Genomic DNA, 24,292 nt, shown 5'->3' with positions numbered 1-24,292 from the left:
GGACAGTGAGTTGAAAAGATCAAATGAAATATACAAATAAGATGGTATAATCTAGCACTGAGCAAATCAGGAACCAAAATGATTTCAAGTAAAATAAAACGTACCGTATAGTAATTCCGTAATGAAGATACTGACATGGTATATTGTGCAAGAGAGATCCAGAATAAGCTTCTAACCAAAGGGAGGGCAAAGGGGATGGGATGAAGAAGCATAGGATGACATAAAGGGAAGTTAGGAAAGTGAAGTGAACAGATATTGACGTATTCCCCCACAGGGCTTGGTGATCTCTCTCATGTAAACACTTGAAAATACATTGTGGACCCAACTGCAATTAATGCTGTACAACAAGAGCCTTGAATATACAGACCTTGATTCAGGAAAGCAAGTAAGCACATGCTTAATTATAAGCATGTGCTTGCTTGAATCCCATTGATTTCAATGCAATTTAGCAACACTTAAGTGTTGTCCTGAATAGGGTTGGACCCTCAAGTGTCCTAAATAGGGATACTTTATTGAATCAGGGTCTTGAATCAGTTTAGAAGAGGAAGAACCAAAGGGAAAGGTCTGTAATGAGAAATTCTGATGATAGTTTTGGAGGCTAATTTTTACCCCTGCCTTAACCATACTTGCAGCTGTTTGCAGCAGCAATTTTGCAGATTCTCTGAAATCAATAAAGTTACTCCTGCAGAGAATTTGAGCTAAACTTAGCTTGAACTTAGAGCGAGCTAAAAGAAAGCTGATTAAATCTGATTTTTCAGGGGCTAAACTGATTGCTGGAGCTGATAAAAAAAATTTCTATTGAAACATTTTCTGTGGAAAATGGCTTTTGAACAAACCTGAAGTTTTTGTGAAAAAGATAGTTTTTGTCTGAAAGTTTTTGGTTTTATACTAAAAACCTGAAAACTGATGATTTTCACTTTTTTGCAATTGTTTTTGACAAAATCCCCAAGAAGGTTAAAGAAAACTTTTGACAATCATTTGAAAAAAATTGCATCAAAGCTTTTCATAGAATAAAAAATAATTTCCTGACCAGCTTTACTGATTGCATTTGAAAGTCAGGAAGGAATTCTTACTCGAATAAAAAGTACTGCAGAATTGACAAGGAGCGCTATATGGGATGGAGGATCATCTATATCAGGTATTGGTCACTGGTAGCTGCAAAATATTGGACCGATGAGCTGATCTAGCACAGCAATACTGTGTTTCTAGTGGTAATATTAGTTTAGGCTATTCTATCTCTTGTTCTGATTATCTCTGAAGTACTTGAACAGTACTACAGACCGAATGGCTAGGCAGCAGTTCTGCAGAAAACGACCTAGAGTTTACAGTGGATGAGAAGCTGGATATGAGTCAACAGTGTGCCCTTGTTGCCAAGAAGGCCAATGGCATTTTGGGCTGTATAAGTAGGGGCATTGCCAGCAGATCGAGGGATGTGATTGTTCCCCTCTATTCGACATTGGTGAGGCCTCAACTGGAGTACTGTGTCCAGTGTTGGGCCCCACACTACAAGAATGATGTGAAAAAATGGAAAAGCATCCAGCGGAGGGCAACAAAAATGATTAGGGGGCTGGAACACATGACTTATGAGGAGAGTCTGAGAGAACGGGGATTGTTTAGTTTGCGGAAGAGTAGAATGAGGGGGGATTTGATAGCTGCTTTCAACTACCTGAACAACAACACCCTATACCGGAAACCTACTGACCGCTATTCCTACCTACATGCCTCCAGCTTTCACCCAGACCACACCACATGATCCATTGTCTACAGCCAAGCTCTACGATACAACTGCATTTGCTCAAATCCCTCAGACAGACACAAAGACCTACAAGATCTCTATCAAGCATTCTTACAACTACAATACCCACCTGCTGAAGTAAAGAAACAGATTGACAGAGCCAGAAGAGTACCGAGAAGTCACCTACTACAGGACAGGCCCAACAAAGAAAATAACAGAACGCCACTAGCCGTCACCTTCAGCCCCCAACTAAAACCTCTCCAAAGCATTATTAAGGATCTACAACCTATCCTGAAGGACGACCCATCACTCTCACAAATCTTGGGAGACACGCCAGTCCTTGCCTACAGACAGCCCCCCAACCTGAAGCAAATACTCACCAGCAACCACACACCAGAACCACTAACCCAGGAACCTATCCTTTTGACAAAGCCCATTGCCAACTGTGCCCACATATCTATTCAGGGGACACCATCACAGGGCCTAATCACATCAGCCACACTATCAGAGGCTCGTTCACCTGCACATCTACCAATGTGATATATGCCATCAAGTGCCAGCAATGCCCCTCTGCCATGTACATTGGTCAAACTGGACAGTCTCTATGTAAAAGAATAAATGGACACAAATCAGATGTCAAGAATTATAACATTCAAAAACCAGTCGGAGAACACTTCAATCTCTCTGGACACTCGATTTCTGATCTCAAAGTGACTATCCTTCAACAAAAAAAATTTCAAAAACAGACTCCAACGAGAGACTGCTGAATTGAAATTAATTTGCAGATTGGATACAATTAACGTAGGCTCGAATAGAGACTGGGAGTGGTTGAGTCATTATACTAAGTGAAACTATTTCCCCTTGTTTATTTCTTCCCCTCCCCCCCCCCCCCCCCGTTCCTCAGACATTCTTGTTAACTCCTGGAAATGTGCTGGAAATGGCCCACCTTGATTATCACTTCAAAAGGTTTTCTCTCCCCCCACCCCACTATCCTGCTGGTAATAGCTCATCTTAAGTGATCACTCTCCTTACAATGTATATTTTTTCATGGTCTGTGTGTATATATAAAATCTCCTCACTGTACTTTCCACTTTATGCATCCGATGAAATGAGCTGTAGCTCACAAAAGCTTATGTTCAAATAAATTGGTTAGTCTCTAAGGTGCCACAAGTACTCCTTTTCTTTTTACTGAAAGGGGGTTCCAAAGAGGATGGATCTAGACTGTTCTCAATGGTAGCAGATGACAGAACAAGGAGTAATGGTCTCAAGTTGCAGTGGGGGAGGTTTAGGTTGGATATTAGGAAAAACTTTTTCACAAGGAGGGTGGTGAAGCACTGGAATGCGTTACGTAGGGAGGTGGTGGAATCTCCTTCCTTTGAGGTTTTTAAAGTCAGACTTGACACAGCCCTGGCTGGGATGATTTAGTTGGGGATTGGTCCTGCTTTGAGCAGGGGGTTGAACTAGATGACCTCCTGAGGTCCCTGCCAACCCTGATATTCTATGAATATTGCAAAAGGTGTCATAAAATTTAATTGTAATAGTTACCTAAACACATGACATGAAATGTAATGATTCCACGTAATAATGTGATTTGTGAAAGTAGAGTAGTATGAATTGTTTGATCTGTAGTTTAGTCTGGTAGAGTTACTTCTATATGTTTAGAAAGATGGACCTATTGAAATACTACAGAGTTATAACATTGACATTCTTCCCATTTAATTCTAAGTTTCAAAATAGAGAAGAATTGTAACCTTTTTTTTTGTATATCAAAAGAGTAAAGTTATATTTATGCATTGTCTCATAATTCCATAATCTTGTCCAAATTAGGTATAATTAATGTTATCCTAAACTACTGTAAGGACAGTGTTTAAATATTTTCCTTGTCTAATTCTCCATGGTTATCTTATCTTAATTTCATACGAAAGCACATTATAAAGACAAAACTTTATTGACAGCTGAATGGTTGCATTCGATTACAACTTGAAAACAATGTGGAGAATTTTTACAAAAAAAATTTAAATGTGACTGGCTGCTTTTAAGTACACCTGACTGAAAATAAATCACTCAGTGCTGTTGCTAGTTACAAAAGAAGCCATTGTCGTTGCTTACAAATCCAGACATGCATATTCCCTTTGTGTAGTTCTGTTTCTGAAAAAAGTGGAAAGTCCTAAGTTACTTGTCAGCAGCAGTCTTGATTTAACTGGAGAATTTCCGTGTGCAAGGAGAATTCTGTAATAAAAATGTGCCAATTCTGAGCTGTCTGAAAATGTGTCCTGTCACTTTGCCAATGAAAAAAATTTTCAAAGTCTAAAATAATGAAAAAGACCAGTAAGCACAAGTTCCCCATTTAATATCTGGTCTATTGCGAGTTTTTAAAGTGTAGAACTGTTGTACTTTTTATGGTCTGAACCAGCAGATTCTCAATACTCATGTGAGTAAGGGTTTTCTGAATCAGACCCATATTTTGTACAAAAACATGCATATGTAGCCTCCCTGGTTTGCATTGATTTGCATCATATTTGCAATTTTTAATTAAGTTTGTAGTCTTCCCCCCACCCCCACCCAAGTACTTCTTAGTTTGTTATTATTATTTAATATAGCCCATGGAACACCGAACACTGATTAAGTGTTGTATGCTTTGTTTTATCTCTGAAGCATAAACTATCAAGTATTGTGAATTTGGCACTGTGTAATGTAACATTTTGCTTGCTGTGCAGCACTAACAAACAACACATCAGTAGTCATGCCTGTCTCTCATTTAAATGCAACCTCACAGTCACACTGCATGTTACAAATATCTGGGAGCTGTGTGATTAGTTAACATCTTGTGCATAACCCTTAAAATTATAGCAAGTTCTCAGGAGATAATTAGCTCACTGTGTACCTCTAGTGAAATGAACTATGGCTCAGCAATGGTAAGCATTGTATGTTCTGTGACTCCAAGGAACAGTGGCAAGGAAGTGCCTTTAAAGCAGAGATCAAGTGACTCCTACGTTTAAAAAAAAAAATCAAATAGCTATCTGTGCCTTATCATGCCCATTATTGTCTTTCTGGTACAGTCTCGCAAGCATAATGCTACTTAACAGGCAGCTCCGAACAGATAGCACATTTATTTATTGCTTGTTATCCAGTTCCTCTTTGCCTCACAATTTTCTCTTTCCATTTTTGTCTAATGGTCTTTTCACTTCTAGCTGTTCCGCAACTGTATATAATAGGTGCCCAGTCAACACTGGGCTTCTCTCACTGGAGTCAACTCTCACAGCCTCTTTAGAGTTTATATATCAAGTTGATGTGATCTAAGTGGACAGACGAAAAGCATCACAATGGAATAATCAGTCTGTAGAAAGGATACGCAGCAGCCAAAAGGAGGCACATTTAAAAAAAAGAAAAGAAATACCCCACTGCTTTAGTGTCTGGATTTGTGACTCTTTGGGAAATCCAAGCATGGTCTTTGTGCTTTCGGTTTCTGGTCAGATTGAAGTGCTATTATTATTATTATTATCATTATCATCATTATTTTATTTTAGGTTTGCTATTTCCTCTGTATACTAGTTTCCCTTCAAAATATAACTCCTGTTGTAAATGCATCTTGTGCACTCTGGTCTGACTTGTGATCTATGCAAAGTCCCCGCTGAAGATTTTTGAAGGCCATTCTGTATGTGACTGTAGTTAAGTTGTCTTGCTGCCCACTAGCTATCATAATCATTATCAACGATAGTGTAATACACTCTTTGAGATAAAGAGCTATGTGATGTTTGTTACCTATTTCATACAGGGAGATGCGCTCTCCCTCTCCCTTCCATCCAAATTAAATAAATAAGCAAGGTATAAAAAACCCCTAAGACTTCGAACTCCAAACATGCACAAGTGGCAGTGAGGCAAGCTAAATAAATTTAAAAAAGCAAAGTGAAAGAGACCTAAAATGAGATGTAGAAATGAAAAAGAAATATATTTACCTTTTATGCCTTTCACATGGCCTTGCCTAAGACACTCTTGCATGCTATATTCATTGCAAATGTCATGTACCTTTGGCAGCCTCACCTGTACTCTGCACACTGATCTTTCTGTGCTAACTGCTTAAATGTTTCTATTGACACAAAGTGGAATTACTTCCGAAATTTCATTTTTACACAAAATTTCAAAAGCTTTTGTTTTCATTCCAATTCAGAATGTTAGAATTTCCTGCAGAACAGACATTCCAAGTTTTGATCAGCTCTATAGACTTTCTCTGTTACAAAATCTTGTACAATTGGATTGATGGGAGCTGACCTGGCAAAGACTTAAGGGCATGAATATCTTTAGTCATGTGCATCCTCATTCGAAGCCTGTTTATGTCAAAGGAAGGACTCTCGTTGGTCAGGCTGTAGCTTTGGATCAGGGCCGTGCAAAGTGCCACTCTCTTTCACAGGATGGCAAGGTCAATAATAAGCTCATGCACATCCAATGTAAGGCACCTGGTTCAGTTAAACTTTAGTTAATTAGCTTTTATATCCATTATTTCTTGTAAATGAGATGGCTGAAAGAGTTTTTAGAAATAATTTCAGTGATGAGGGAAGCAACTTTATGGACAGGTTTGAGCGAGTGTTGAAAACACAAAGTACGTCAAAGGCACAGAGGCATTTGTTGGAGATGAAGGAAAGGGTAATGAAGCTAGTAACATTGAAAGAGTAAGACTCATAATAAATATAAGACAAATATTATATATACATATTGAGTACACCCAAAGAAATAGGTATATAGAAGTGCAAATGTGAATGCAACATTGATTAGTGCCTCATGTGAATTCTGCTACAATACTGTATCCAGTTCTGGTGTCCACAATTCAAGAAGGATATTGATAAATTGGAGAGGCTCCAGAGAAGAGTCATGAGAAGGATTAAAGGATTAGCAAACCTACCTTATAGTGAGCTTGATCTATTTAGCTTAATAAAGAGCTTGATCAAAGAGCTTGATCTATTTAGCTTAATAAAGAGAAGGTTAAGGGGTGAGTTGATCAGAATCTGTAAGTACCTACATGGGGAACAAATATTTGATAATGGGCTCTTCAGTCTAGCAGATAAACATATAACAAGATCCAATGGTTGGATGGTGGAACAAGCCTGGAAATAAGACATATTCTTTTAACAGTGGGGGTAATCAATAATAGGAACAAAGATTATGGTGGATTCTCCATCACTGGCAATTTTTAAATCAAGATTGAATGTTTTTCTAAAAAGTTATGTTATAGGTCAGACCGAAATTATTTTGGGGAAGTTCTATGGCCTGGGTTATACAGGACATCAGACTAGATGACCACAATATCCCTTTCTGGCCTTGGAATCTATGGCCTGATCTACACTGGGGGGAGGGGGGGGAGGGAATCAATCTAAGATACGCAACTTCAGCTACGAGAATAGTGTAGTTGAAGTTGATGTATCTTAGATTGACTTAGAATCACTTACTTCACGTCCTCGTGGCCTGGGATCAACGGCCGCTGCTCCCCCATCGACTCCGCTTCCGCCTCTCACCGTGGTGGAGTTCCGGAGTCGACAGCAGAGCGATCGGGGATTTATCGTGTCTACACGATCCCCGATAGATCGATCACTACCCGCCAATCTGGCGGGTAGTGTAGACGTGGCCTATGAATTTTTAAATACGCTGGTTTTTAAAAAATGTACCTTGCTTTGAGCCATATTGTGACCTCAGATTTTAAGCAGACCTCCCACTGAAATCAATAGGGAGCTCTGTTTAATTCTCAGTGGCCTAATATGGCCCACTGTTTTTTCATGCACAGCAGTTGGGTTGCTCTTTGATTAGATTTTCATTGTACGGAATGTTGTTTTCCCCCCATAATGTTAACACTGATGTATTGAAGACGAACAGTTTTTTCAGTCCCCTCCTGTGTATTAAAAAATAGAATGCTCAAGAAGAAACGTTATACTTAACTGACAAGCATTTAAAAAAGAGAAAGGGAGTCCAAGACATATATCATGGTTTTACAGCTGCATCTTTCTGGTCTTGCATACTCTTGGTTTCTCTAGAATTCAGTCTGAACACAGCAATAATTGGAAAAGATAGATAGATGGGAAGGGATAGGAATTTTTTCAGTAATAACTCACCTCTTTGACTTAAAAAAAAAAGGAGGGGGTTCACTCCTTGTTAAAGGTGCTGAATTGACAGCTCTGAAGCTGAATCTTCTGTTAAGGAAAGATGGGATTGTCCAGTGGTTAGAACACTGCCTGGGACTTGGGTTCAATTCCCTGTTCTGCCTCAGAATTGCTGCGTGACTTTGGACAAATCACTTAGTCTCTCTGTGCTTCAGTTCCCTATTGGGGAAAATGTGTATAATAGAACTTCCCTACCTCACAGGGGAGTTGTGACGATGAAGATATTAAAAGATCATGAGGTGCTCAGACAGTATGGTCCCTGGGCCATGTAAGAACCTTAAATAGAGTATTTCCCAGAACAAGGAATAGCAGTGAAAGCTTCAGCACAGTGCACTGCGAATATGCCTAAAACTCAGAGGGCACTCCAAGGCCAAGATGGTTGTTCAATCTCCATGTCTATTCAAAACTTGACCTCTCTATTGAGACTGCCAACAAGGGTGCTGGTTAGAGTGGTGAGACTTTGGTGATGTATCCAATGTCAGCTGATCTGAGATCAGCAAACCCATTTCACATAGGCGAAGAAGCAGCTATGGAACGATGCAATTGTTTTGCTCAGTATTGGCCTGGTCTGGAACTGAACTACTAAACTAAACGCTCTATAATCCATTACCATCCAGTCCTTCCTATTTGTATTTACATGAAAATACAGGGTGAAATTCACCCCTGTGCATCGAGCCAGTATGAAGACTGCCTCCCTAACCTCCTGGGACAGAATATCAACCTAACAGAATGCACAGTGTTAACATTTAGAATATGTGACATTCTGAGCCTACATGTCAAACATGTACGGCCAGGTTCTTAACCCTAACTCTGCCAGCTTTGCATTAGTGAGGCAGAGCAAAGCAGAGAGAAAGCTTCCCTAATGAGGCAGCTGATGGTTTATTCCACTGATAGAGATGGCAGAGTTGTGGGCCGCTGGCTGCTGTGACCAAAAGCACCTCTGTATTCACACCTTACACAATATTGTTGTAATCTTTGTATAAAATATGCCTTGTGGGATATCATTTGAAAACTACTAACTCACTCGTCAATAATATCATGGTGAAATGTATATAGCAACATTATATGTGAAATCCTCCTGTATGAGGTTGTTCGCTTATGGTCAAATCCACACAGCCCTGACTGGGCAAAAGTTGTTAAACAGGTCTATCCTAAACAAAGGTAAACACACATTTACCTCAATTTACATATGAGTAGTAAACAGGGTCCTCAAGACAGTAGGGGGAGGAGATGGCAGAGACAAAGCAAAAGTACATTTCAGCAAATGCAGGAGGAGGAGAAAGACCATGGATCCTCCTTCACCATTAGACTCCATGTTGCCTTCTTTACTCCTTGAATAAACTTTACTTTGAGGCATAACTCTCAGAAGAATCCATTTCAAAGGTTCACTGGACTATAAAAGAAAGGGGCAAAGAGCCCCAAGTTCTCTCCCTTTCACATGAGAAGACAAAGACAGCAGCACCTTTGGGTCTCTGGGAGAGATCCTGACCGAGGAAAGGATCAGCCACCATCTTGCTGGAAGACTGGGGATGAGAAAGGCCATGTTAAACAAAGCCTTGAGCCAAAACTTGCTAGATTAAATTTTAGACTTTTAGATGCGTGTTTTCACTTTTATTTGTTGGTAACCACATCTAACATTTGAATACACTTAAAATTCTATCTTCTTGTGTTAATAAACTTGTTTTATATTTTGATCTAAACCAACCCAGTGCTGTGTTTCAACTGAACTGTTTGGTAACTTCAGTTAAAGAAGCACACACTGTTGAATGTTGACTCCTTACGGGGGTAACAGATCTTAATAACTGAACTGCCCAGGAAAGGGCTGGACAGTGCCGAACACACATTCTGGGGGAAATTCGGGACTGGAAGTGTGTTGGGGTCACCCTGCAAGTAGTACCCAGTACTGGTGGAAGCCAGCATGTGACTGGTGTGTTTCTGACAGGCAACTGGGGTCAGATCTGTTGGGCCGGAGCTGCTGCTATACGTAGGACACTCAGGAAGGGACTAGCATGCTGATTCGCTGGTTGTGAGCAACCCAGGTTGGGAGCTACAACAGCAAAGCATTCAATGGCACCCAAGAGTTCAGGGCAGGTGGTGACACAAAATAATCCACTGGTCTGGATTGCACCCCAGCATGTGACAGCTGCCCATATGGGAAAATGTGGCTCAATGCATCTAATGAAGTGAGCTGTAGCTCACGGAAGCTTATGCGCAAATAAATTGGTTTGTCTCTAAGGTGCCACAAGTCCTCCTTTTCTTTTTGCGAATACAGACTAACACGGCTGTTACTCTGAAAATTGGTCTGGTAAGGTATTGAGTAACTCCAATTACACTTTCAGGTGCTGAATGCCTTCAGCCTGCATTAATGTCTTGACTCTAAGACAGCTGCCAACTTTCATTATATAAAAGTCAAATCACGCATTAAAGTTGAACAAAAATCCTGCCTGGATTCCAAAGGGGGTGGCGCGAAACAAAGTTTTAACAGAACTTTTAGAAACTGGGATTAATAGTTGTCTTCTGAATAGGAAGTCAGGCAGAGAAGGATGTGCTTCCCTAATCTCTGTGGGAGTGCTATTGGGACCATAGTCAGCTGGTATGATTTAGCTTAGTCCCAAGATTGCTTTTACCAGAGCAGATGGGGAGCTGTGTCCGTCTACTTGACAAATCCTGTCTTTTTTGCTCCGATTAGAAGTTTTACATGGCGGAGAATCTGGCCCATAATAAACATTCTGTGGGCCAGATTTTCATTTACATGGAGGCCCCATTACACCATGCTGGCAGTGTAAAGTGTGTTTTAATATAGTTGGTCCTTCTCTGTCTAATATTCAGTAAGTTATAAGGTAGGCACTAGTAAGCAGCAATTTTTGTGTGAGCCGGAGCTTTCAGCCGTTTCTTAAAAACATAATGTACGACATTTTTAAACTCAAAGACCTTGCAATGCTATACATTAAATTACAGCTTGAGTGGGCTTTTGGGATAGTTATGACTGCTACAGGGTGCCTTGTCTCACATCAAAAAAATAGTAGTGTGCCAGGTATTCCAAACTGGTCACCAGCTGCTATTCCTGAACAACACTTGTGCTGCTGCAATGGAGATGATGTTCTGGCCAATTCTGTAGGAGATGATTCACTGCAAAGTAGCATTTGTGGCTAATGATCACCTGCAGTGTTAGTGTTAATAAATAAATAAATAAGGGAAGAGAGAAAGAAGTTCCATGCTGGAATTAAAATCCTCAATGTTTTCAACTTTAAATCTGTTTTGTTGTTTGACTTTCAGCGATAGAAGTAGGTGTGTGTGTGGGTGTGTGTACACTTTTTACTCTGGCAATTCAGAAAGTCACACGGCTGAACTGGGAACAAGTTCAAGCTGCTGGAGGAGTTTATAAAGGAGTTCTTGAAAGTGATCTTCCCCTTGCAGATCTCAGCTGTTTGAGAATTGGGCCCCATAAGTCTTCCTTCTACAATTATTTTGGTTTTGTAAATGAATGATCTAAGTGACTTATTATTCAGTTCTTCCACTGATGCTTTATTTCTGTTGATCTTTGTTTTTCTGCTTAATTTCTATAAATTACTGTACAGTTTCCCATAAGGTATAATTAAGCAGAATTGCTAAAGTTTTAATTATTGTGTATTATAGATGTTGAAAGCAACATTAGCACTTAGCTTTTTAAAATGTGATAGTATATTTATAAGAGAGCATTTATAAACACATTTACATATAGTTAAGATGAAAAAGGTATTTGAATTGTAGTCATTAGCATTTCTTCAAACATATGGCATACCAGCGGAGGCCATGGGCCATGCCTTCATTAACTGAACACTGTTTCATCAGTATCTCAGCTTCCTGCTGTGCTACCCTGTGGCGTACCCTTCTGTCCCTAAGGTTTCAGAGACAAGGGACAATATGTCCCCAAGGTGAAAATCTGGAAAATAACGCAGATTAATCCTTAGAGGAGTTGTTATGATTATTTAATCATATTTAGGAAAAAATACACAGTGCCACTAAAGGATTTTTAAGGTTTTTTTTTCTATCAGCCTACTACTTTCTATATCGCTGTGCATAACAGTGTCTTCAGGGCACCATGAATGTATCTACAGTAGAACATGACAGCTTTATGCTATGTGTTATAAGGCTGACCTGTTTCAAATTTGCTGGTGTAATAGGCAAAGCCTACATTGGAACTAATAGGTATCAAGGGTCAATTATCATTCATTGGCTATAATGTTTTTCAGATGATGGCTCAAGATGAAACTTTTCTTAATGAGGGTACGTGTCGCTATTTAATTTTATTCCCTAATAAAAAATGGAAAAGGAATAAAAACATTGTCTTATAAATGTCATGGTCATATTTTATTTGTGCATTTCTCAGGTATATAAAGAGAGCTTAATATGACAGGCAAAGACATTTGTCTTACGGCATTAGTCTCTCTTGTATTGTGCCTGCCATATTCATCACTCTAATTTAAGATCCTTTGCTACAAAACCTATATTTTGAACATTTTTAAATGCCGTGAGATATGGATTTTAAAAACAATTATAATCTTATTTTATCAAGATGATACTCTAGAAGGTTTTTATTTTTTAGAGGCATCTTTTCAATATTTCTTGTTTAGCTTTTCATACTGTTTTGGTGGGTGATGAAGTGCTGGGAAATCCTCAGAAAATCAGAAAATATTGGTGGTGTTTTGTTTTAGACAATGGGCCTGTTTGTTCTTTCACTTATATTAGTTTGAGAATGGTTAGAGCTCCACTGACGTCAGCAGAGTTATTCCTTATACCCCAGGTCAATTCATGTCTAAGTAGTTGCTGAACAGAGATCTTAAGCATGTGCCTAAAGAGCGCTGCTGAACTGGGGCCTTGTCTGGTGTTAGTGGGAGTAGAATCAGGCCTTTATTTTCCATTGCCCCTTTGGAAGCAGCCACATGTAACTCTCTTATGGCAGATGTCCGTGAAATTCAAAACTAAACCATGAGACCTACCATTCTACCAGGAAGCACTGGGTCTGATTTCATACTTATATCGATTTTGCCTGAGCGGAATTACACTGACTTCAGTGAAGTTACTGCCAGTTTAAACCAATGTAAGTCAGATCAGTTCCAAGGAATCCTTCTCGAACTTCTAGATTCCAGAATTTTATATTTGGCTCTGCTACTGACTTGCTATGTTACCTTAGGCCAGTCAATTAAACTCCTTTTGTTTCAACAATGTCTTTACAATGGATATCATAATAGTTACTTCTAAGTGTATCGTTCACAGAGGGTCATTATTCTCAGTGATCAGACTCCAGCTGTGGAACTCCCTTCTGGAAGAGGTAAGACTTAGCCCATGCTTGAAATCGTGGGTCCATTCAAGTCAATAGGAGTTGTGACTTGGTTGAATGGGCCCAGGATTTCACCTAAATATTATATAGGCCATTTTGAGAAAACTTTCCCCCCCAACAATAATTACTGTAAAACACACATGGTGGCATTCTCAGAGAGAGAGAGAGAGAGAGAGAGAGAGTGTGCATCTGCCCATCTATAAAACACACTTCAATTCACAAACCATTGCATATGAAGGAAGAGAAAGAAATAACATCTCTTCTGTGGACTTTATTGAAATTTTGGTCCACTCTTAGATGCCAAGGTTACAGAAGCTTTAGAGATCCCTTGGATGGAATGGATAGATGGCCAACTGGAGAATATTAAAAAAAAACAAAACAAAAATCTACTGATTTTAAGGATTGAATCCAATCCTCTTGCTATTGAAAACTCCATCCATAACTAATCGGTGGCAACATGGAATACCCTCATTAACTGTATCCCACAGACCCTGATATTATTCCAGTGTTTACAGTACTCCTGAGCAAAATCTAAAACCATCAACCAGGATATCTATATTTTAATAGTGTTAATGCATTCACTCTATTATACACAAATGTCAAATATGACAAAAATCACTCATCTTCAGATATATGCATAACAGATTTTGGTACATACAGTTTTTGTTGTTCTCACGCGACAGCAAAATTAAAGATGCAGAGCCAAGGGGGCCCATACCATTTGCAATCTGTAGCATTTCAATGTATTTTCAACACTGTTGTAAATATTTATGGAGTTTTACATAGACTCTATGCTTGCTTCTGTTTGTGATGCATCGACAAGACACGGTAGGCTATCATAGGCAGATATTTACTTTGGGGAATTCCCTTTTGGGCTTTTTTTGGTTGAAAACTGCTTCATGACATACAGTACTGCAAATCCCCAGAAATGTACTATGCTATTATTGCCAGCTGAGTTCTTCCAAGCAAAGATGACATCAGCCATCTGTCATGTTATACTAATCCTGGGAAGGAAAGCCAACTGTAGAGAAAATAAATACCTTTCATATATATTAGCCAAATATTTATGTTAGAAATGAAATGATTAAAATCTCATTAGTCAAGCTAATTATTGTAAGTGAATAGTCCTTTCCAAGTAACCTTCACACCAAAAATGTATTTGTCTTTTTACTTACCTAAAAGCAAAATGTATTATGAACATATATTTAAAATGATGGGCTCCTACCACATATTGGAAGGTGATGAAATATGCCACCTAATAGTGATCTTTTTGCCTGTGGATTCTTCCCTTCTGCCCTTTGCTAGACCTATTCACAAGGGTATGCCAGGTACTATATAGTGGTTATGATTTTTTCGGTATTTCTGTGATTATGGTGAATGGACCCTACATGGGATCTAGCAGAGAAGAAGCTACCTCCTTCCCTCCTCTCCTCATCACAAACATCTCTATAGTTCACTAAGGAGGACTGGTAGATTAGCAAGAGCTTCATGAGGAAATGTTAAGAAACGATTAATTGGCAGCAGGCACCTAATTCCCTAGAGGGCAGGGAAATAAACTAGCATCAGTGAATAAGGGTATGTCTACATTTACAACACTACAGTGGCGTAGCTGCACCACTTCAGTGTAGACACTACCTACGCCTATGGGAAACTTCTCCCATTGGCATAAGTAATCCACCTTTCCAAGAGGTGGTAACTACGTTAGTTTCTTCCATCAACCTAGTGCTGTCTACTCCAGTGGTTAGGTCAGTATAGCTTGTGTGATTTTTTTTCACACCCCTGAGAGATGTAGCTATACTGAAGTAAATTCCAGGCTTAAGACTTACTTTTATGGTAAGTCTCAGGCTGCAGGTTGCCTTTAGATTATATGGAGATCAACCTCTGGTGCGCTATTTCTGTATTCCTTTTGCTACCGTGCCCTATGGACGCATACCCCCAGAAGTTTTTTAAATATGGTTCTGATAGGAACCATTTATAGAGTACCCTCATCACAAAGCAATTAAGCACTGTGCAATAAAAATCACCGTCCAAAACATTAAAAGTCAATCAAAAAGAGCCAGCCAGCCTACTTCATGACAACTCAGCAACCTGGCATGTGAAAGAAAACTAATCATAGTGGCCAAAAATATTCCATGTAATAAACAAATATTGCAAAAGAAAGTTGACAAATATACATTCACATTTTTGTCGGTTATTGCCTCCTCTTTGTTTGCTTTCTTCATATTCTAGCAAATAAGTTTACTGTTAAATAGAACTGGTCAAAATTTTCTTTTAATGAAAAATAGTTTTTTAACAAAATGGAAATTTTTTCCAGAATTTAGTTTTTTATCAATTTTTTTGGTTTTCCAAAAAGAACAAAAAAATTGAATTTTTTCAGTTTGGTTGGAAAAATCTTTCTTCCTTTCACTTTCTTGCATGTTTTTACTTTCCCTGTTCTTTTTTCTTTCGGGGAGGGAAAAGGTTGAAGGAAGTTGCAAAGAGAAGTTTTTTTTTCTAACTAAAAAAATTTAGAAAGATGTTTCTAAATTGTTTTATTTTTGATGAACATTTTGAATGAAATGGAAACTTTCCATGAAACATACTCCTTATTTTTTTACAAGCTGTACCGTAAAATAATTTTGAATAATACATAAATTAAGACAATCTGATTACATAATTCATGAACAGAAAAAGAGGGGAAACTAAGTAAATAAATAATTAGTTACAATTATTCACCAGTGCTACTAAGAAAGTCAGACCTTCCATTGATTCCAGTGGAGCTACACTGATTTACAGCCTCTGGGGAACTGGGGAAACACATTTTATTTCCTCTCGTCATGGCGTGTTCTTTGTTTTTCAGCTTGAATGGATGCTTTGGCATATGTCTTTCAGGCACAAGCTTAAATTTGTCACCCTTCTCTCACATTTACAATTTATATTGGACAGTCAAGGTTTATATTCTCACTGAGGGTACTGTTGCCACTCTAGTATGTGTTGTAACAGCTTACCAAGTCTTAATTCCGGAATTTGTGACAATTATTTAAATATACTAGCAGCTTTGACAAACACGCTTGCAAATATGAATAGCAAAATATTTATATAAATTACATTGATTTAAATATTAAAGGGGGTGAGCCCATGATTATTTCCTCAGAATAAAAAAAGTTTTATCTTCTTGTAATGGGGTTCAAAGTTGCATCTAATTTTGCTTTCAGCACAGTCTACTGCAGGCAGTAGAATAACATGCATGAGTAAAACATTCACAGTTTGGGCCCTACTTTCAGATGGTGAATCATCTGTCGAATCCCCGTTTCCAATTCAGATTTTATTATTATCCTGCTAAATCCCTGAAAATGCTAAGATCTCTACTTGTCTGTGGATTTTTCATCAAAAACAAAGTGCTTTACCAGCCTGCACCAGGAAAAATATATTCTACCCCTGAAATTATGAAATAATTCAGTAGAAATGTTTTGCTATCTTAGCAGCACTTTATCTAATAATGCCACAATCAACGATGAAATCACACAGTGCATTTCTGAAGCCACTTCTGCCTATGCTTGACTTTGTCATCACCTGTGAATGTGAGAGGCATTCGACCTCAGACCCAGATTAGTATATATCATGAAATTATGTTAAGCACCCCTCTGTCTAGCTCTGGAACATGGGCACTGTAGCAGACACTCGAAGCAACTAGAACATTTTCACATGCACTGTCTGCAACTCATCTGTACCATCAAGTGGTCAGACAGGATACCAAACATTGAAGACCTGGACCAGTGTTGCATGACTAGCATTTGAATCCCTAAACATACAGGAGCAACTTTGCTGGGCTGGTCACCTTGTCAATATGGATGAAACATGACTCCCCAAAGCCATATTTTTCTGGACAGTTGAAAACAGGAGCATGTACACTGGGACAGCAATGACAACGATATAAGGAAACTCTCAAATCTCACCTAAAAGCTGGTTAAATTGACCTGAACACATTGAAAGCTGTTGCTTCTGCCGCTGGATCAGAATGGCAGCAGACATGTTGTTCTGCAGTTAAAGGCATTGAGAATAGCAGAACAGAAAAAGCCAAAGAGAAGTGTGAGTGAAGAAACCAGGCTGTGGCAAAAACATGCGGCCATGTCTGTCTGATGTGTGGATGCATCTGCAGATCGCCTATTGGCTTACAGTCACACAAGAAGATGCACCGAAACAAACTGTCTTTTGCACATCGACCATGATGGGAAACTCCAACAACAATAACAGATTTTTCACCATCTCTACTTTTCACTGTACAACAGCACTTTCTCCAAGGGGGAGAATGAACACTATAAAGTTCAGATTTAATATGTTCACATTATGTATTCATGGCGAGAAGTCCACCATCTCTTTGTTCCAAATGTGTCTTTAAGTTAGAGCATTTGTTCTCTCAGCATCTAACTTAAAAATCAAACCTCTGCTTTATTGTCTTTATAGTAAGCAAGATTCTATTCATAGTTCTGAAGGCATTTCTGCCCTTCAGGAATTCCCAGGAAGTAATGCAGTAGAGAACGGGATGCTTTTGAGTTCCTATGGGTGGCTTCTATGAGAGGTTTCCTCCCTTGTTAACCAGAAATTAAACCTAAAAATAAAATTCTAGTGGCTTCTGCTTCTTCAAGAACCATCACAAGATCCCAGCTTTTTACAATAACACAATGACATTATAGAAATTAGAAAACTTCCAGGAGGAAACGTGCGTGCATTTCCTGTTAACATGCCTTACTTTACTCATGACAGGAGTAAGGCATAAGCTTGTGCTTAGGGGCCCCTGTGCCCGGAGTCATCTGCTTGCATCAGAATCTCAGCTTTCTTCCTGTTTAAAAGGTAGTTTCTAGCCATTAGAGTTGCAAAGAAAGCTTTGAAAGTGTGACCCAAATTTACTTCAGTCAGTGACTTCTGCCTGAGTCTGTAGGAGGCCCGAAACAATAGTTCTGAGAGGTGTGAACTGCCACATATGTCTCTACCATCCAAAATTAAAAGGCTAACCACTCTTTGGGACAAGAAAGCCAGACTAATAACTGGAGAAAGACAGTAGAAAAGCAAAGCTTAAAATTTCCATCCTCTTTACCATTTACCATAGTTTTCCGATGACCTGCACAAGCTAAGAAAGGAAACTCAAGTGGTGTGGGCAGAAAACATAATCTGATGCAGACAAAATCCAACAGAAGTATTACTAAAACCTTGCACTATAGCAATTGTAAAGAATGTGAGGGGTTTGTTGTGGTGGTGGTGGTTTGATTTTTTTGTGCCACTGCAGCTAAGACTCACCTTAGAGTACATTCCAGACCATGAATCACTTTGTCAACCCAGACTGCCTCCACAGCATCCCAGACACTAGCTCTGCATAAAGTGCAGAACTGACAATATACTTCTTTGAGCAGATCGCTTGCTTTCTTTGGATAGTAACAACCATATACTGAGTCCAAGATACAATAGACAGACACACTCCAGTTTTGCCAAAATTTGGCTCATTCACAGAGCAAGATGCCAGAGTTGCCATGTATCATAGTTAACACATATGACTGAGACCCTCTGAGGTTAACTAAGAGATACTCTGGATCCTCAAGGCCTCTGTTGACAGAGATTGTCAGCACATCCTTTGAAGTGGGAGACCTACTGCCTACCCCAAATCACAACTCATTCCCAATAAACCACTAATGGACCCAGAAGCTCTTGTAAACTACCACTTGGTATCCAGACCCTTATTCATAGATTTGAAGGCCAGAAGAGACCATTTGTCCTGTTTGCTCTTGCCAACTGATCAAGTCAGCAAGAGCAAATGGGACAAATGCCTCCTTTTGGAAAAAAAGTCGGGATGGCCAGGACAGGGCTAAAAAAGGGACTGTCCCAGCCAAAATGGGACATATGGTCATGCTACCAGTAAGGGGTAGGGGAGGCTAGCAAGTGCTAGAGACAGAACTTTCAGACTATGCAGCTTATACAGCTCATTCCCACAAGAGTTAAGAATGACTGTGAGACTAATAATTTTCACACAGACCTATGTGGTATCCAGACACAAGCACAAACATAAATAAGAGAATAAACAAAAACATCAAGCTATTTCTCCTACAGGCTGAGAAAGAAGATAATTTTAGGATTATTAATATTTTTGTATGCATGAAAGCACTACAGTGACATGAATCTTATCAGTTCCTAATAGATAACAGCAAATACAAATAATAAAATCTTTGCCTGTACACACTAGGGCACTCTTTGGTCCAAATTTTCACCCCAGTTATCTCTCACACACAAAATCATGTCCATTTTTTTTGTGCTGGCAACTTGAATTGTGAGCCTGAATGTTAGCACCTGAATAGCTTGCTACCTGATTGCACACACAATCAGTTATACTACTTAGTGATGCTTCTACAACTAAAACTTAAATTCAGCAAGTTACAATCTTTTCCTAAGCAGATTTCTCACCTATATTCAGTTCCCAGAGACTTCAACCCCCTTGGCTGAAGGATCCAATGTTCTATGATTTCAAGAGCTCTGAACCCTAGAACCCACCAAGTGATGGATAACTATGGGGTTCTCCACCTTTTCTTCTTTGTCCAGTAAACCTTTGAACTGTATTCTTCGAAAAATAGGTCCAGATCAGTCTTGACTCTTCTGCTCGTGGGTAGACATCATGCTGTCTTCTCAAAGTTCATCAACCCTGCTTCAAGAGGCAGGAAGGCTTTCAGGAGGTGCAGTCTCCATCCTTCTGCTGATGTAAATGGGGCTTCCATTATTTTGATTTCACACTGCTTAATTTACACTGGGGAGAGGTAGATAGCTGCCTTCCTTCATGTCTGGGAAAAATCTGTTTCTTCTTATGTTTGGTCACTGACTTTACAGCAAAATATCAGTGAATATCTATAATTCCTTGTACAGTGTTAATAAAATATTTCACAATGCTATGAATCACCAATGTGTCACAGGCTTTCATAAAAGACTTTACTTGATACACTTTTATAATACAGTAATATTGTATACAATCAATAGATTCAATTACTTATCATTTGAGGTTCTCTTGTCTTTATAGTTAAGAGGCTACCTCCCCCACTTGCTAGTTAGATGTCTTTGTATACCTTTTATGTAAATGTTCCTTCGTTGTCTCTGCCTGACGACCAGGCTGGTCAGACAAGCAAATACACATTCCTTTGTCTAAGGCAGACTGGGCTTATGCATTGCATGGCAAACACATTTTAAGAACATAATTCTAGCACATATTTATAACTCTTTGTACATGATCAGTGAGTTATTAGTCTATATTTCATGGCACCTTTTGGGTATATGTCATGAGAACAGTGTTTAAGGTATAATGAGTACGCCATGCCTGACAAGAGTTGCTGACACAGAGTAGTGAACCACCAATGGGCCTCTATGTCACACGAAGATTTTTCAAATGTGTGCAGTGTTGTCCTGACTCTGCTGCCATTGAAGTCTATGGGAGTTTTGCCAATTAGAGCAAGGCTAGGCCACTGCTGAGCCACTTTCAGAAATACCTGCCTGTAAAGTGCACGTTAAGGAGGACTGTGCTACATGTATGTCTGTTGCCAGCTTTGCTGTGCAGTGAAAAATGTACTGAAGGTGAACCTGGGCTATGGCAAAGGATCCACAGGAGATGATGGTCTTCATTCTGGGCTCTAAGATGTACCCAGTACTACACTGCCCTCCACCTCTATTTGTGATGTGTGTCCTTCCATGTTCATGTGGCAGGAGTTGCTGGTCAAGTGGAGTGGACAGATATCTAGAGAGGTCAGTCATTGCTGACCTATTGTCAGAGAGGTTGTTTGAGACAGAGATTGAGTTGAATATGAATAAGTTTGTGCGCACAGGTTCTTTGTACTTCCACTCAAAGAATTTGGTGAAGCATGAGTTAGCTGGTCAGGGACATTGCAATACTGGTATATAGAGGCACACGTACCTACCATATATTTACTGTTGTAGGAATTGGGTGGAAAATCAACCAATGAGAGGAGTGAAAGCCAAGGTACAGGCTAACAGTCAAAAGCATTTTGGCCAGAGAGTCAGAAATAAATGATCTGATGTTATCTTCAGGGACTACAGTAGTGTCCAGGAACTTGGTAGTATTCTTTTAAATAGTTTGTGAGCCCTCTAGTGGACCTCTCTCTCCTCTCCATTTCAGAAGCTACCAGAACCCTGTCAGAGCAGCAGTTATGTAGTTAGGCCTTGTGTTTTGTAAGTAAACACAGGCAGTTGGGCCCCACTGTGCACACGTGGATCCTTCCAGTTGCATTTGTTGTGTAGAAGAGAGCACAAAACACAACTAGGTGGTAATAAAATTAAGAAAAATAGCAATGCTTTTATTCCCTAATGTATAAATAGCATAAACTAAGAATATCAGTGTTGAGACCTGCAGTGAGGATCTGAGATCAGCATCTTGCTGTGGCTGTGAAATATATTTGAAATATACTACTTGTGAAGAGAATTTAAACAGATTGTCAACAAAGGGACATCAGTTCTGATTGACTATATAGTTGATTATTTTTACATTAAAATACAGCTTTTGTTTCTTTTTAACTAATTTAACTAATGTTTGTAAAGCATCCTCATGCCCAGAGATTTCCCTACACCCCCCTTATGGGGAGTGTACACCCACTCTGAATTTCCCCAACAGCCCTCCCGCCCTCCCTCCCCCCCACCCAGTTTTGTGAACTAATTGCATGCAGTGTTGCCAGTTTAGTGATTATTTGGAGATTCGAATTAAAATTGAAACATTAATACACACTTTAAAAGCATATAAAGTGTATGATAAAATACATGTATCTGAAAAAGTATAATAGATTTGAAAAGTATGAACATAGATTAGCTTCCTTATACAGCTGTTGTTTTTTATGACAATTTCAGTGCATTCATTTCGGTGATGTTGGCCAACCTAATAATTTCAAATTATGATTTGTAAGCAAAGTCTAAATGAACTCTCCCTGAAAGCTAGTGATGAGCTGGGGGGAAAGACTTCAGGACCAGATTGTATTTACATTCACACCTAATCTACCTAGGTATCCAGCAAACAGAGCTGTGTTGCCCAAGTGATAGATTTTGGCTGGGGTTGGGTTACAGATCACTTGAATGCACGGGTGGGGAGTGGGGGAATGAAATGTTGTTATTGTATGAGTAAAGGGCAATAGAACTGTACTTAGCCTGTGCTGACAGAGGGCATCAAGAGAGAGGGTGGGGACAGGTGTTTTGCTTGATGGCCTGCCTGAGTCACAAGTACTATCTGACCTGCCCCTCTCCACTGTTTAAAGACAGAGCGGATTAGGCTCCATAGAGAGTATTTTGTTTTGTTAAGTGACCACTACAGCTGAAATCACTGATAATCAGGTCTAAGTGCTTAGACCTGCTGTGGGGACCGTGTTTCTGAGGAAGAGACGGCCCGGCCTGCACTAGCAGCGAGGGTCCCCCCCTGAGAGCTCAGCTGAAAACACTGAGAGCTGGGTGGAACCTCAAGAGACCAACGAGCAGAGGTCACAGTGGCAGGCGGCAGCAGAAGGTGATGGCGCGGGGCCATTGGCCACAGAACAATGGAGTGAACGGTGGCACAATGAACAGCAGTGGCCAGAGTGAACAGTGAGCAGCTGGAGGAACAAGCAAGATGCCTTCTTGCCCCCAACCTGGGAGGTGAACTCATGTGAAAGCACCTCTGAACTCTGAGTCTCCACTGACCAAAAACAACACCAGTCAGTAGTAACGAGGCTGTTAAGAATGCTGGAGACACAATAGTTCATGTGAACAAACATCATTGTGGCATCCTACTTTCTATTTAAGCAAGAAATACCACACGCTACAAACTGGAGGCCAACATTAAGTGCATTGTCACTGGTTCATCCTGAAGCTGAACACTGGTTCTGAACAAGACCAGCAGACGCTCACTGTCTTTCTGCAAGAAACTCGACTGACTGGCTAGACGCATGTGGTGCAACAGTGAAAGGCTCAACAGTTGAAAAAGTGAAGCGCTCTCTCACCACAGTCAAAAAATTTGCTGATGAACGCACCAATGCAAATGGGCATCAAGTATTAAGTCATTGTGTACGTTATCTTGATGTCAGTGGTAGGCCAGTAGATGCATTTCTAGATGGTCACGTTATAGAAGACACATCGGCTGCATCTGTGACAACCCACATCTTAGAAGAGTTAAATGCTTGTCAACTGGACCCCAAACAGATGGCTGCTTGTGCATTTGATGGAGCTGCAAACTTCTCGAGAAGACATGGTGGAGTACAAGCTTTGCTCAGAGAAAAGTGTAACCTTAATCTCTCCTATACACACTGCAGAGGCCATCTACTCCAACTAGCGCTAGTACAAGCTGCAGACTCTTCAAAAGACATTAAAAAGCTATAAATTTAATGTCTTCATTATATTCTTTTTTCAGCAAGAGTACAAAAAGACTGAATATCTTGGAAAATATAGAAGATACACTGGGACTGAAGTTCAAATTAGTCCAACCTGGGTAAACCCTCTGGCTTGTTCATGAGCGATCCTTGGCTGTTGTCTTAAAATTACTCCAGCCGTTATTACTGGCTTTGGAAAGTATCTACCAAGATGGGATGGATCTAAGTAGTGAGGCTGTTGGATTACATTTGCTATTTTGTTCAGAGAAGATTCTTGCCATTCTCTCTCTTTTGTAAGTCTACTGTTGAAACCACTTGGGTCATTAAACAATGCCATCCAGGCATCTGCTACAACAGTAGTAGATCTTTGTCCAGAAATAGAAGCTACATTTGGATCAATCAGAGAGCTATCCACTGAAAAAGTATTGGAAGAAGCAAAGACTTCAGTCCAGTAGTTGACTAATGAAGGCATTTATATTGAATCCTTAAGTGAAGAGGACAAGAAGTGTTTGTTAAGACAACTGAAAAAGTACACAGACTTGATTCTTAAAAGTCTACAACAGTGACTTCTAGATTCTACTCAACCTCTATGTAGCTTTTGCAGATCCCTGTCCTATGAAACACTGACAGTTGAGTGGAGTGAGGCACTACCAGCAATAGGGCTGCCATGTGCTCAGGACAGAATAGAGAATTTGAACACAGAGTAGAATAGCATATGACGAATGAATGAAGATTTGACTTCAAC

General features: G+C 39.6%; 1 long non-coding RNA gene across 1 annotated transcript in view; it reads right to left on the bottom strand.

Annotated features, from left to right (window-relative positions):
• The window catches only part of LOC140906052 (uncharacterized), a 30,127-nt gene extending 16,116 nt beyond the window's left edge, over positions 1–14,011 (bottom strand). The window contains exon 1 of the long non-coding RNA XR_012157030.2: positions 13,860–14,011. This is a non-coding gene — a long non-coding RNA (uncharacterized LOC140906052). The remainder of the gene's footprint in view (positions 1–13,859) is intronic.
• Between the last annotated feature and the right edge of the window lie 10,281 nt (positions 14,012–24,292).

Source organism: Lepidochelys kempii, chromosome 2, assembly GCF_965140285.1.
Source record: "Lepidochelys kempii isolate rLepKem1 chromosome 2, rLepKem1.hap1, whole genome shotgun sequence".
In the NCBI taxonomy this organism is placed as follows: Eukaryota; Metazoa; Chordata; order Testudines; family Cheloniidae; genus Lepidochelys; species Lepidochelys kempii.
The sequence above is the reverse complement of the archived record's forward strand: the minus strand, read 5'-3'. Positions and strand labels throughout refer to the sequence as shown.